The 13900-nt window shown below is 48.2% G+C and overlaps 1 protein-coding gene across 1 annotated transcript in view; it reads right to left on the bottom strand.

Moving 5' to 3' along the window:
- The window catches only part of CPNE4 (copine 4), a 796320-nt gene that overhangs the window by 145514 nt on the left and 636906 nt on the right, over positions 1-13900 (bottom strand). The window lies entirely within an intron of this gene.

Raw genomic sequence — 13900 nt, 5'->3', positions numbered from 1 at the left:
TTCTCCACGTTTTCTCCACTTTTTTCTCCACTTTTTCTCCTCTTATGCTCCACTTTTTCTCCACTTTTTCTCCACTTTTTCTCCTCTTAATCTCCACTTTTTCTCCACTTTTTCTCCACTTTTTCTCCACTTTTTCTCCACTTTTTTCTCCACTTTTTCTCCACTTTTTCTCCTCTTATGCTCCACTTTTTCTCCACTTTTTCTCCACTTTTTCTCCACTTTTTCTCCACTTTTTCTCCACTTTTTCTCCTCTTAATCTCCACTTTTTCTCCTCTTATGCTCCACTTTTTCTCCACGTTTTCTCCACTTTTTTCTCCACTTTTTCTCCTCTTATGCTCCACTTTTTCTCCACTTTTTCTCCACTTTTTCTCCTCTTAATCTCCACTTTTTCTCCACTTTTTCTCCATTTTTTCTCCACTTTTACTCCACTTTTTCTCCACTTTTTTCTCCACTTTTTCTCCACTTTTTCTCCTCTTATGCTCCACTTTTTCTCCACTTTTTCTCCACTTTTTCTCCACGTTTTCTCCACGTTTTCTCCACTTTTTTCTCCACTTTTTCTCCTCTTATGCTCCACTTTTTCTCCACTTTTTCTCCACTTTTTCTCCTCTTAATCTCCACTTTTTCTCCACTTTTTCTCCACTTTTTCTCCACTTTTTCTCCACTTTTTCTCCACTTTTTTCTCCACTTTTTCTCCACTTTTTCTCCTCTTATGCTCCACTTTTTCTCCACTTTTTCTCCACTTTTTCTCCACTTTTTCTCCTCTTATGCTCCACTTTTTCTCCACTTTTTCTCCACTTTTTCTCCTCTTATGCTCCACTTTTTCTCCACTTTTTCTCCACTTTTTTCTCCACTTTTTCTCCTCTTATGCTCCACTTTTTCTCCACTTTTTCTCCACTTTTTCTCCTCTTATGCTCCACTTTTTCTCCACTTTTTCTCCACTTTTTCTCCATTTTTTTCTCCACTTATTCTCCACTTTTTCTCCTCTTATTCTCCACTTTTTCTCCACTTTTTCTCCACTTTTTCTCCACTTTTTCTCCTCTTATGCTCCACTTTTTCTCCACTTTTTCTCCACTTTTTCTCCTCTTATGCTCCACTTTTTCTCCACTTTTTCTCCACTTTTTTCTCCACTTTTTCTCCTCTTATGCTCCACTTTTTCTCCACTTTTTCTCCACTTTTTCTCTACTTTTTCTATGGTCGGTCTACCCATTAGCTCTGCCATGCATAGTGTAGCTCTACACCTACTGCACATGTTACTTTATGATTGACATCTCTTTCGTACCAGAGCTGTCTAAGTCTACTCTGACCCCATATTTGTCATTACTATATTGTCCTTGTACTGTATTATGACATTTGTATCATGTGTTTCATTTCTTGCTGTGTTGCAATTTTTTTGCTGCATCCCAATTGTACCTCTACATTGTTCGAGTTTATGTTATTGTTCTCTCACTCTTATGTGATACTGATTATTGTCATTTTTCATGATTACATGCAGATAAGTCCAATCTGACGAAGGCTCAGGCCGAAACGTCATTTGTAACTTGTTTTGGACAAAAACATATATGCTTATGAAAAAAAAATTTTCTTAATACGGACCAATAAAGAGTGATTTTGCATTACTATCCGTTGTGACTTACTGACTTAGTCTGGGAGATATAGAGTGCCGAGGTTACTCACTAATTTTATCTATTATTACCTCTGAGCACCTATATACCAGTGAGCAGAGCTTCCTCTACAGTAGTTCTCCTGATTAGGCATGCCCTTACCTCATGAGCAGGGCATTGCAGCTTTGGTAGCAACCATTACGACATGGACTCTGCTGCTGTGGACCCGGGGAGAGTGAGTGCAGATTCATTGCACCCACACTCCTCACATGAAGGGTCCGCACTCCTAGAAAATGGGGGATACGTTCCCTGAGTGTCTCCCCCCCCATATTCTAGACGGTCCAGAGTCGTCGTGGGACCCCTTTATTTTTTTTCTTACAATAAATTGGTGAAAGAGGAAATGTTTTGGGGACTGTTTTTTCAAATAAATTTCTTTTGTCGATTTTTTGTTTTTGTTAGTACTGACAGTTTATGATGTTGGGTATCTAATAGACGCCATGACATCACAAACTGCTGGGCTTGATCTCAGGTGACTTTACAGCTAGTATCAACCCGATTTATTACCCCGTTTGCCACTGCACCAGGGCACGGGATGAGCTGGGGTGAAGCGCCAGGATTGGCGCATCTAGTGGATGCGCCACGTCTGGGGTGCCTGCGGCCTGCTATTTTTAGGCTGTGAAGGCCCAATAACTATGGACCTTCCCACCCTGAGAATACCAGACCACAGCTGTCCGCTTTACCTTGGCTGGTGATCCAATTTGGGGGGTCCCCTACTTTTATTGTGTAATTATTAATATTTATAAAATAATTATAAAAAAGAGCCTGAGGGGACCTCCACATTGGATCCCCAACCACGGTAAAGCTGCCAGCTGTGGTTTTCAGGCTACAGCCGTCTGCTTTACCCTAGCTGGCTATCAAAAATGGGGGGACCCAACGTAATTTTTTTTTTTTAACTATTTTTTAAATAGAAAAAATTAATGGGCTTCCCTGTATTTTGATTGCCAACCAAGGTAACGGCAGGCAGATGGGGGTGGCAACCCATAGCTGTCTGCTTTATCTGCGCTGAGAATCAAAAATACCGCGGAGCGCTACGTCATTTTTTTAAAGATTTATTTTTACAGCACTGTGATGTCCAGCAATCAAAATACAGGGAAGCCCATTTTATTTTTAGTTATTTAAATAAATAATTAAAAAAAATATATGTTAGCTCCCACTGCATTTTTTGTATTGCTAGCTAAGGGTAATCCAAGCAGCTACTGGCTGCTAACCCCCACTGCTTGGTGTTACCTTCACTGGCAATGGAAAATCCAGGGAAGCATTTTTTTTTTTTTTTGCCAAAAAGCTACAAAAAAAGGACGTGAGCTTCGCCATATTTTTGTATGCTAGCCAGGTATAGCAGGCAGGTGCTGGAAGAGTTGGATACAGCGCCAGAAGATGGCGCTTCTATGAAAATGCCATTTTCTGAGGCGGCTGCAGACTGCAAATCCCAGCAGTGGGGCCCAGAAAGCTCAGGCCAACCTGTGCTGCGGATTCCAATCCCCAGCTGCCTAGTTGTACCTGGCTGGACACAAAAATGGGGCAAAGCCTACGTCATTTGTTTTCTAATTATTTCATGAAATTCATGAAATAATAAAAAAAGGGCTTCCCTTTATTTTTGGTTCCCAGCCGGGTACAAATAGGCAACTGGGGGTTGGGGGCAGCCGTACCTGCCTGCTGTACCTGGCTAGCATACAAAAATATGGCGAAGCCACATAATTTTTTCAGGGGGCAAAAAACTTCTGCATACAGTCCTGGATGGAGTATGCTGAGCCTTGTAGTTCTGCAGCTGCTGTCTGTCTGTATGGAGAAGAGCAGACAGCAGCTGCAGAACTACAAGGCTCAGCATACTCCATCCAGGACTGCATGCAGAAGTTTTTTGCCCACCAAAAAAATGACGTGGGCTTCGCCATATTTTTGTATGCTAGCCAGGTACAGCTGGCAGCCACGGGCTGCCTCCAACCCCCAGTTGCCTATTTGTACCCGGCTGGGAACCAAAAATATAGGGAAGCCCGTTTTTTTTAATTATTTCACTTATTTCATGAAATAATTAAAAAACAAATGACGTGGGCTTCGCCCTATTTTTGTGTCCAGCCGGGTACAACTAGGCAGCTGGGGATTGGAATCCGCAGCACAGGTTAGCCCGAGGTTTGTGGGCGCCTCTGCTGCGGATTTCAGTCCGCAGCCGTCCCAGAAAATGGCGCTCTCATAGAAGCGCCATCATCTGGCGCTGTATCCAACTCTTCCAACAGCCCTGGAGCCGGGTGGCTTGTTGGGTAATCATGAGTTAATACTGGCTTTGTTTTACCAGCCAGTATTAAGCCAGAGATTCTTAATGTCAGGCACGTTTGACCCGGCCATTAAGAATCTCCAATAAAGGGTTAAAAAAAGACACCACACAGAGAAAAAATACTTTAATAGAAATAAATACACAGACACATTAGAGACTCCATCTTTATTACCCCTGTCAGCCCTCCACGATCCTGCTCTTCTGTCTTCTTTCTTTCTAGTGTAGTAGTAGTGACGATTGTAGTGAGGGGCATCACTTGGGGCTGGGGAACCTCCATCCTAACTACAATGCTCACTACAATCGGGAAGCAGCGTGCAGCCTTCACTCCGTGAGTGATCACTGCTGGCTGCTAGCGGTAACAGCGGTAACGCTGACAGACGCGTTACCATAGCAACGGTGCTCCCGGAGCCGCGGTTAGCGGTGACGTCACCGCTAACTGCGTTGCTATGGCAACGGTGATCTCCGTTAATGACCGGCTGTGTCAGCCGGTCCCTAACGGAACGGGGAGTCGACCGTGTGCTAGAGCATGTCGCCGGTACACGGCGATACACATATGTGCACCGTGTACCGGAGAGATGCACTCGCAGGTCCTACATGACGTGTCATAGTCATGTGACCAGTCTGTAGCCAATGAGATAATAGCCACGTGACTGGTCACATGGCTATTTTGACGTCACGATAGGTCCTGCTTCTCTGCTGGCAGTGCAGGTCACCGGGAGGATTCAGCGATCATCGGATGGAATAGCGGCAGGAGACAGAGTGCAGAAGGGATCGCGAGGACCGGTAAGTGTTATGGCAATGTTTATTAACTGTTTGTGTACATTTATAATGCATTTTTATGTGTTTGTGATTGCCTCCCATTATAGCCTATTGGTTCTAGTTCGGTTCGTCGAACGTTCGACGAACCGAACTCGAACGGGACCCCCGTTCGGCGAACCGGCCTCGAGCCGAACCGGGACCGGTTCGCTCATCTCTACTCTTAGTACAGGGCCAATGGCAAGAATATTAAAAAAAAAAGATTTGTAAATTGTTTTGCAGACCAAAATTGTAACAGAGATCATGAACGTACAAAAATACATTGGATACTGTTGTACAATATAAAATACTGGTCATAGGCAATATGTATATAATGTACTTTAAATAATAAATTAAAAGGCTGTATTGGTATTACTGAAAGAAGTTAGTTATTCTCCAAAAAACGTGCAATTCTTGTCAATTGGATATGGGACGCCCTGGACTAGCCAGGTAGTCACAAACATACCAACATACACACCCCCACCCTAGGCAGTTACAGCAGCCAAACACAAAACCCTTGTTGCCTCCCTCCAGAGTCTGATGTCCACACCAGGTGGGGCGGAGCCAGGCGGTTGGCCCCACCCACCGAGGAGTTCACAGGCCTGGAGGCGGGAAAAGTGCAGTTCAGTCTTGGAGGTGAAAGTGAGAGGAGTGAACACTTGGGTGTCTGGGTTGGAGCCCAGACACTAACAGCAAGGTTGGAAGATGGTGGTGGCCATCTGCAGGAGTTGGTGGAACTCCGCAGAGCCGTAAGGACCGGAGCCGGGCGTCGGCCCGCCGGTACCGGACCGGGGAACGGAGTGAAGCTAAGCACACAGGCAGGGCCATCGGACCTCGACCAGGCTTGGAGCCGCCGTCAATAGTCAAATCCGAATGTGACAGGAACCCCAGGGGTTTCCCAACTACCAAGTCCCGATTGAAGGCAACCGTCCACCCAGAGAGGATGTACAGCCACCGCCACAGGCTAGAGATCCAAGGGCCAGCACCTGTGGGCAAAATGGGCTCCTATGACACCTATACGCCGGGGAGCGGACTACCGGTGGGCAACCACAGGAGTCAAGAACATTCTCAAAGGTGCAGGGAAAGACAGCCACCTTCAGCCGTCCGGGGAGAGCACAACAACAACACTGCATCCGGCTGCGGGACCCGTCCATCTGGCCGTTTTGGTTTACCAGAGACTCTGTCAGTGATTGTCTGAGTGAGTACACCAGTGCCATCCGGCACCGCGCTGCGCTGTCCCTGCAACCCTGCACCCCAGCCATCCAGCCTCCCCGTCACCACCACCGGGCCCCGGGTACTCCAAACCCCTCTACCCACGGAGGGGACAACATCTCAGCTGCACCCTACCATCTCTCCCGGGATCCCCGTTACCAGCAGCGGTGGTGCCATTATCACAACGACCCGTGGGTGGCGTCACGAACAATCTCCCTAACCAAACCACCCCCTTTTCACTCACGGGTGAGGAGCGCTGCTCGAGTCCCCGGGTCCGGTCCACCGCTCGAGCCACCGAGCAGCAGCCGCAGAAGCCCCGGACCCGAGCGTGGCGAGCGCGTCCCCTCCGCCCGCGACAACTTGGCGTCACGAACAGGATCGATCCGATCTACTTACCAGTAGAAGTGCGCCTTGCAGTCTCCGCCGGCGGCGTCTAGCCGAAAAATTGAAAGCGCCGCCATCTTTGGCGCAAAAATCTCCCGCTCGAGCGCTGGAAGGCGCGAAAGTGAAGCCCCGTCCCCAACAAGCGGAAGTGGTAGAAAGAACCAAGGGGGGGGGGCGGGTGAAAGCCTGCCTAATGTAGCCGAGGGCATAAAAAGCGGGGACGCCAGGACTCTGCAACATACCCGGTTCCTGGAAGCACCTTGCAACATGTCCGCACCACCTGAGAGGCCTGAGTCTCCGGAGCCTGCCCCCCGGACGGCGGCATGGCTGAAAACCCAAGTGATGATGTTGTGCTGTCGTAACTGGGCCTAAGTACGGGACCTGCTGGATCGCTGGACCGCTGAGATGAAGGAGCTGGCTGCGGTTGTGCGGGCGCATGAAATAGAGGCCATGCTAGAGGAGCTGGTGAGTGACCCACGCCCTTGTGTCCCTGAAGGACCGGGCGCTGCGGCTGAAGGACTCGGTCTACCCCTGGCCCCAGCAGGGCCCGCCCCATCGCCTGTGCTGGCCGCCCGCACAGCCCCGCTCAGGCCGTCGTCCCCGATGGAGGTGGTGGAGTCCATGCTGCCCCGCCAGGGCCCGGAGGCCCAAGAGGATGCCAGCCAATCAACAGCTGGAGCGGTCGACTTAGAAGAACCGATGGCGGGCCTCCGTACGCAGACCAATGACGGATTGCTTGCCACTGAGGAACCACAAGTCTGGGCTCAGTTAGAAACCGTTGCTGTCCTGCCGGGTCTCGTCATTAGCCCCCTGGAGTCAGATGACAGCGGCTCGGGGGCTGACACAGAGCCTGTCTCAGAGGAGGAGGGAAGCTTCGGCTTGTATGACATGGAGGCCACTTACATTCCTCGGAGCGGAAATAATGGATGCCGGGCAGTCCTTCCTCGTCGCGCCTGCCGTGCGCTGGAGGGGCTGGAACCCGTGCTTCTTCACCTGGAGCTGGGTGAGGAGTACAGAAGTGAGCAATAGTGGCAGCGGTCCTCCGTTGCAACCAAGTTGTCCCCGTTGGGACCCTCAGCAGTTTGAATGAATGAAAAATAATCCAACCGAAGCTTCATCTGATTGTCTACCGTGATTATCCCGGCCGTTGCTGGCAAGTTGTCCCCGGACGGACCCTATGTGTTTTACCGCCCACATGAGAAACTGCTCATGAACATGGCCGAGAATTGGCAGGCCACCTACAAACTTGTGGGCCTGTAAATAATTTAGTGGGCTGATTTCCGTCCGTGCCGCCTCCGAAGAGGCAGATTGGAGGAAGGGCCCGCAGCAGAGGAGGCTGGGGCCCGGCCAGCACCAGGACCGTTGGCCATCCTCCGGGGGTCAGGGGTCGCCCTGGACGTGGGGTCCCCTGAAGTGACAGCCGGGTGCGAGACACCGTAACCGTTCCCGCTTGGGTAACCTGGATCTGGACTGGGGTTAAGGGGTGCTGCCCGTTTCTTAGGGGCAGCATCAAGGTTTAGGTTATTTGGGTGGGAGAGCGGATGACCGTGAACCCGTCCGTTTAATAAAAATGTTTGAAACGTTAAAGCAATGCACCTCCCGTCACGGAAGATTTGAAGAATATGCATATGTTGAAAGTTTTAATGTGTTATTTATCTTTTACAGTTTTTGAACAAAAATAAAACCGGTGATGGACGGGCAGCCCGCGGATGGTCTGCATTTTACCAATGGGGAGTGTGACGCCCTGGACTAGCCAGGTAGTCACAAACATACCAACATACACACCCCCACCCTAGGCAGTTACAGCAGCCAAACACAAAACCCTTGTTGCCTCCCTCCAGAGTCTGATGTCCACACCAGGTGGGACGGAGCCAGGCGGTTGGCCCCACCCACCGAGGAGTTCACAGGCCTGGAGGCGGGAAAAGTGCAGTTCAGTCTTGGAGGTGAAAGTGAGAGGAGTGAACACTTGGGTGTCTGGGTTGGAGCCCAGACACTGACAGCAAGGTTGTCAGATGGTGGTGGCCGTCTGCAGGAGTTGGTGGAACTCCGAAGAGCCGTAAGGACCGGGGTCGGGGGCGTCGGCCTGCCGGTACCGGACCGGGGAATGGAGTGAAGCTAATCACACAGGCAGGGCCATCGGACCCCGACCAGGCTTGGAGCCGCCATCAATAGTCAAATCCGAATGTGACAGGAACCCCAGGGGTTTCCCAACTACCAAGTCCCGATTGAAGGCAACCGTCCACCCAGAGAGGATATACAGCCACCGCCACAGGCTACAGATCCAAGGGCCAGCGCCTGCGGGCAACACGGGCTCCTACGGCACCTATACACCGGGGAGCGGACTACTGGTGGGCAACCACAGGAGTCAAGAACATTCTCAAAGGTGCAGGGAAAGACAGCCAACATCAGCCGTCCGGGGAGAGTACAACAACACTGCAGCCGGCTGCGGGACCCGTCCATCCAGCCGTTTTGGTTTACCAGAGACTCTGTCAGTGATTGTCTGAGTGAGTACACCAGTGCCGTCCGGCACCGCGCCGCACTGTCCCTGCAACCCTGCACCCCAGCCATCCAGCCTCCCCATCACCACCACCGGGCCCCGGGAACGCCAAACCCCCCTATCCACGGAGGGGACAACATCTCAGCTGCACCCTACCAACTCTCCCGGGATCCCCGTTACCAGCAGCGGTGGTGCCATTATCACCACGACCCGTGGGTGGCGTCACGAACAATCTCCCTAACCAAACCCCCCCTTTTCACTCACGGGTGAGGAGCGCTGCTCGAGTCCCCGGGTCGGGTCCACTGCTCGAGCCACCGAGCAGCAGCAACAGAAGTCCCGGACCCGAGCGTGGCGAGCGCGTCCCCTACGCCCGTGACAGGTAAATCCGGGATTTCAGATTATTCGCATTCACTTGAAGAGGGTTCAGCTTCAATTCCACACACATCTCTTTGACAAATGTGGTAGAATTTCTGGAAAGCTAACTTATTTTTCAACAGTAGAGATGAGCGAACCTGAGGTTCAGTTTTTGAACCGAACACCAACTTTAAAAATCAAGATTCGGGTTTGGATGCTTTACATGTGAACTTCACTCATGCGAGCAACGCTGTGCTCAGATACGTTCGGTGCTCAGCCCTGTGCGAGCGTTTGCACTATTTGAACGGTGCACACTAGGAGTAACAACAGCATGATCAGATGTAGTGTGCAACAAACAAAAAGTTTGAAAAAGCCTGCCCAATGTCCCCTGGAAGTGATCTGCTTATGGCTGGCTGCATGTGGATGGAGACTCAAACTGCCAATCACTGATTCCTAACCTCTTTGGGCCAGGTTCGGACAAGTGAAGGTTAGGTTCATTAGCTGTCAGCGAACCGGACCTCCAAAGGATCGCTCATCTTTACTCTACAGTTGCACAAACAAATTAAATATTAACAGAATCGTCAACACACTCTGTATTATTCAAAAGTACAGGTGCATAAATCAATAGTACAGGTTATCAGACTAGTACATGTTATCTGAGAATCCTGCTTCTTTCTCCACTTAAGATCCACTTCTCCTCCTACAGCCTTCTAAACTCATCATTCACGCAAAAGACCTAGCTCAGCTCAGTCTTGCTGAAGACAAGATGGAATGCCAACAAGGTTAGGTGTCAGTTTACACCTCCAATTCTACCCCTACAAAGAACTGGATTTACATCTACACTGCTCAGTACTCCTCTTTAAATTCCTCCATGCTGCTGCTTATGTCTGTGTGCCAACTAAGGAATAATGAGCAGTGATCCCTCTCTTTGTGCTGTGCTGTGTATGGGAAACATCATAGCAGCTAGTCTTCTCCCACCAGTTCACAGTCAACTGCATATATAGAGATAAACCGTGTAGAGAAAAACTGTTGAAAATGCAGAATAAAATAAACATAATGGCCCCAAAAAGTGTTATTCCTCAAGTGTACACGCAGGAAAACTAATTCTGAAAAGTCACTTGAAAATATGGTTACACTTTAGACTTAAAAAATCCTTGGAGGCCGGATTTTCTGCTGACGTCTGCAATACAGTTAAGTTTTAGATGTGACTTGCTATGATTTATAACTGAGATCTCATATGTGCTACACTCCGGGATTCCCTCGCAACACCTGGCATGCTGAAAGTCAATTAGTTTTGAAAAAGGACATTTTGTCCTACATTACTTGCTCACAAACCACAGCTGCAGATTTCCCCTTTTGCCCCAAAGCTCAATTATCGGTCTTGTGTAATGGATTTTTCTAAGTGAGGTAGCAGACAGACACGACAAACATGTATCTGGGAAATTCTCTAGCAGCTGTTGCTTTTGCCTCCAGAGAGTTTCCCTCTACCTTCAGAATGCAATGTGAATATTGAGATGGAATTGGCACACGCTACTGAACTATTTTGTTAATATTAGTGTCTAGAAGTAAATACAATGTTACAATATATCATTTATGCCTTAGGGCTCGTGCGCACGTTGCGTAATTGCATGCATTTACGCTACGTATTGCACTGCAGCGTAAATGCATGCGTTCTGCGTCCCCTGTACAATCTATGTAGATTGTGCATGATATGTGCGCACAATGCTTTTATGAACGCAGGAATTTGGGTGCTAAAATTTTGACCCAAATGATCAGTGCGTTCATAAAATGAGCATCTCAATTATTCTATGCGCTATGGATGCAGCTCCCACTCTGTCTATGGTGGGGGCTGCAGCCATAGCGCATGAAATCGACTTTTTTCTACAAAAAAACTGCATCCATATGCAGTGTTTCTGCAGCGATTTGAAGCACACATGTGCTGTCAAATCGCTGCAGAATATTCAGCAGTTACGTGAGCATGAGCACTTATAGTTCTGGCTTTTGTGACTTATTCTCATTTTCAGTAGGGCATATTAATTAGTTATTATAGCAATGCTTTACCTATGGATGTTGTTAGAACATTTTAGTGTGCAAAAGATTCTGGTTACATGGATCAGTTGAATAAAAGGAAAAACCTTCTATAAACAAAAAGAAAAGATATAAATTCTTATTTTTCCTTTACTTCACAAAGGAAGGCAAGAAAATACCATACTATCCTTATTCATCCCACAGGATGGACAAATTGAATTGACATTTAAATGTGTTGTCTGCAGTCACTCTGTGTCACGCTATGTGACTGCAGACTTGTGAATCCTCGCATCTCCCGCACTGTGCACTGTGAGGATTCTCTAGAGTCAGACCCAGGAACGGCGGCCACATGACCACAAGTATGCGTTATATACACTCCTGGCCAGAATCCAATTAGCCTACTTCCAGCCATGAACAATACACGTGCAATCAGCAAGTTTAATGGCATAAAATCATATCCAGCAATGCACTTTTTTTAAAAAAAAAAAAGTTATCAACCTCTTTAAGGCTATGTGCGCACTTACCGGATTTTGCCGCGGATTTTCCGCGGATTTGCTGCATGTTTCGCTGCAGAAAATGTTCATAACATCTCTGCAGTGAATCACCAGCAAAACCTATGGAGAAAAAAAATCCTGTGCGCACTGGGCGGAATTTGACAGCTGCATGTTTTGCTGCGGGAATCCCGCAGCAAAAACAAGTGCATGTCACTTCTTTTCCGCACATCGCTGCGGGATTTCACTCCATTGACTCAATGTTAATCATGAAATCCCGCAGGGAATAACGCAGGCAGCAAATTCTGTGTGGTTCACTGCGTTTTCCTGCGTTATTCCCTGCGGTATTTCGCGGTTTACCTCCGGTAATGTGCATCGCTTGTCTGCGGTTTTGCAGGGAAGTGATGTCATTACAGGAAGAGGAAGCCGTGCAGAGAGTAAACACACACACATCACAGACATAGAACACATCACAGACACAGAACACATAGACACAGACACATAGAACACACATAGAAAGAAAACGGAAATATAGAAAACAAAGAACGTGGGCTCCGCTGCATATTTACCTTCCAGCCGAGGTAAGCACACAGCGGCGGCCCGGTATTCTCAGGCTGGGGAGGGAGAGGGGCAGGGTTAATGTCCCCCGCCTCACTCCCCCTCCCGCAGCCGAGAATATCAGCCGCAGCTGCCCCGGCACTGTCGCATGCAATATGCGGCACTACCGGAGTGTCCTCGGCTCTTCTTGCCACCGTGTAGCAGTGGTGGCAAGGTAATACAAGGGGTTAATGGTGGTGGGGGACCACCGCCATTAACTCCAGGCTTGATCATGGCAGCATCTATGTGACAGCTGACATGATCAACCCGTAAGTAAAGTGAAAAAAACACAGACACCGAAAAATCCTTTATTTTAAATAAAACCAACAAGCCTCGTTCACCATTTTATTAACCCCCCCAAACAAAGCTCCGGCGTAATCCACAGGTCCGACGTCCTGCGCTGCTTCCATCCAGCCACGACTGTCACAGACACAGCGCTGAATGAAAGCAGCAGACAGCAGAGGTAATTACCGGTCATTTCAAACGGCCGGTAATGTGAACTCACTGCCGACCGTGGGAAATGCAGCGATCTGTCCTCTAGCTATCCCTCTATCTATCTGTCTGTCTATCTATCTATCCCTCTATCTATTCTTCTGTCTATCTACTATCAGAATTAAATGTATTTTTTTTTTTTTCTTCAATGTGCTTTATTGCATTGAATGCAATAAAGCACATCCCAACCCGCACGCGGCAAAACCGCGGCAATACCGCGAACAATACCGCGGTAAAACCGCAGCAAACCGCGGCAAACCGCATGCGGTTTTCGGGTGCGGTTTCCCGCGGTTTTTTACCGCGGGTGCGGTAATCTTTGAGAGCATGCGGAATTTACGCAAGGAAATTTCATTTCCCAGTGCGCACAGAGCCTTAAAGGGCATCTGTTGGCGGGTTTTTGCTACCTCATCTGACAGCAAGATAATTTAGGCAAGGAGATTCTGAATCCGATGGTGTATCACATAGATTACTGGCTGAAGTCGCTCTGAAACAATCAAAAAATTTAGATTCAGGAACACAGCAGTAAGCTGTCCTGCCCACGCCAAGCTCTCATTAGAGATTGTGTGTTGACTGTGAGGTGTCAATCGAAGCAGGAGGCGTGTCGAACTGGTGTGTGTCTGTGTTTCTAGACCTGTAATGGTAATCACAGGCTAACAAATCCTTTAGTTTAGGGTGCGCTCACACGAGTGCATGAATCGGACAAGTGCAAGGCGAGAAAATCTCGCATTGCACTCTGACCAATGTTAGTCAATGAGGCAGAGCAGTTGGTCAGCTTCTCTCACATTCACATTCTGGATGCGAGAAAAGTCGCAGCATGCTGCGATTGTATCCAGAAAACATCTAAGACTCGCCAATACAAGTCAATGGATGTGAATAAAAAACCAGACGTCACACGGACGACACACAAACCATCCTATTGACATCAGTTGTTATGGATGCAATTCTATCAGAACACTGTAAATGCTCCTGTACAGGACTGTAAATGGTCCTGTAAATTAACATATCAGGGGAAAAAAAATCGCAACAATGTTTTACCATATGCATATGTCCACTAAAAAAGGTATAACAAGAGAAAAAAGGTGGACCTGTAAATGACTAATAGCTTCTGAGAAAAAAACAGATT

This window comes from Anomaloglossus baeobatrachus, chromosome 6 (assembly GCF_048569485.1).
Source record: "Anomaloglossus baeobatrachus isolate aAnoBae1 chromosome 6, aAnoBae1.hap1, whole genome shotgun sequence".
Lineage (NCBI taxonomy): Eukaryota > Metazoa > Chordata > Amphibia > Anura > Aromobatidae > Anomaloglossus > Anomaloglossus baeobatrachus.
Note: the sequence above shows the minus strand (reverse complement) of the source record. Positions and strands in the feature narration are given on the sequence as shown.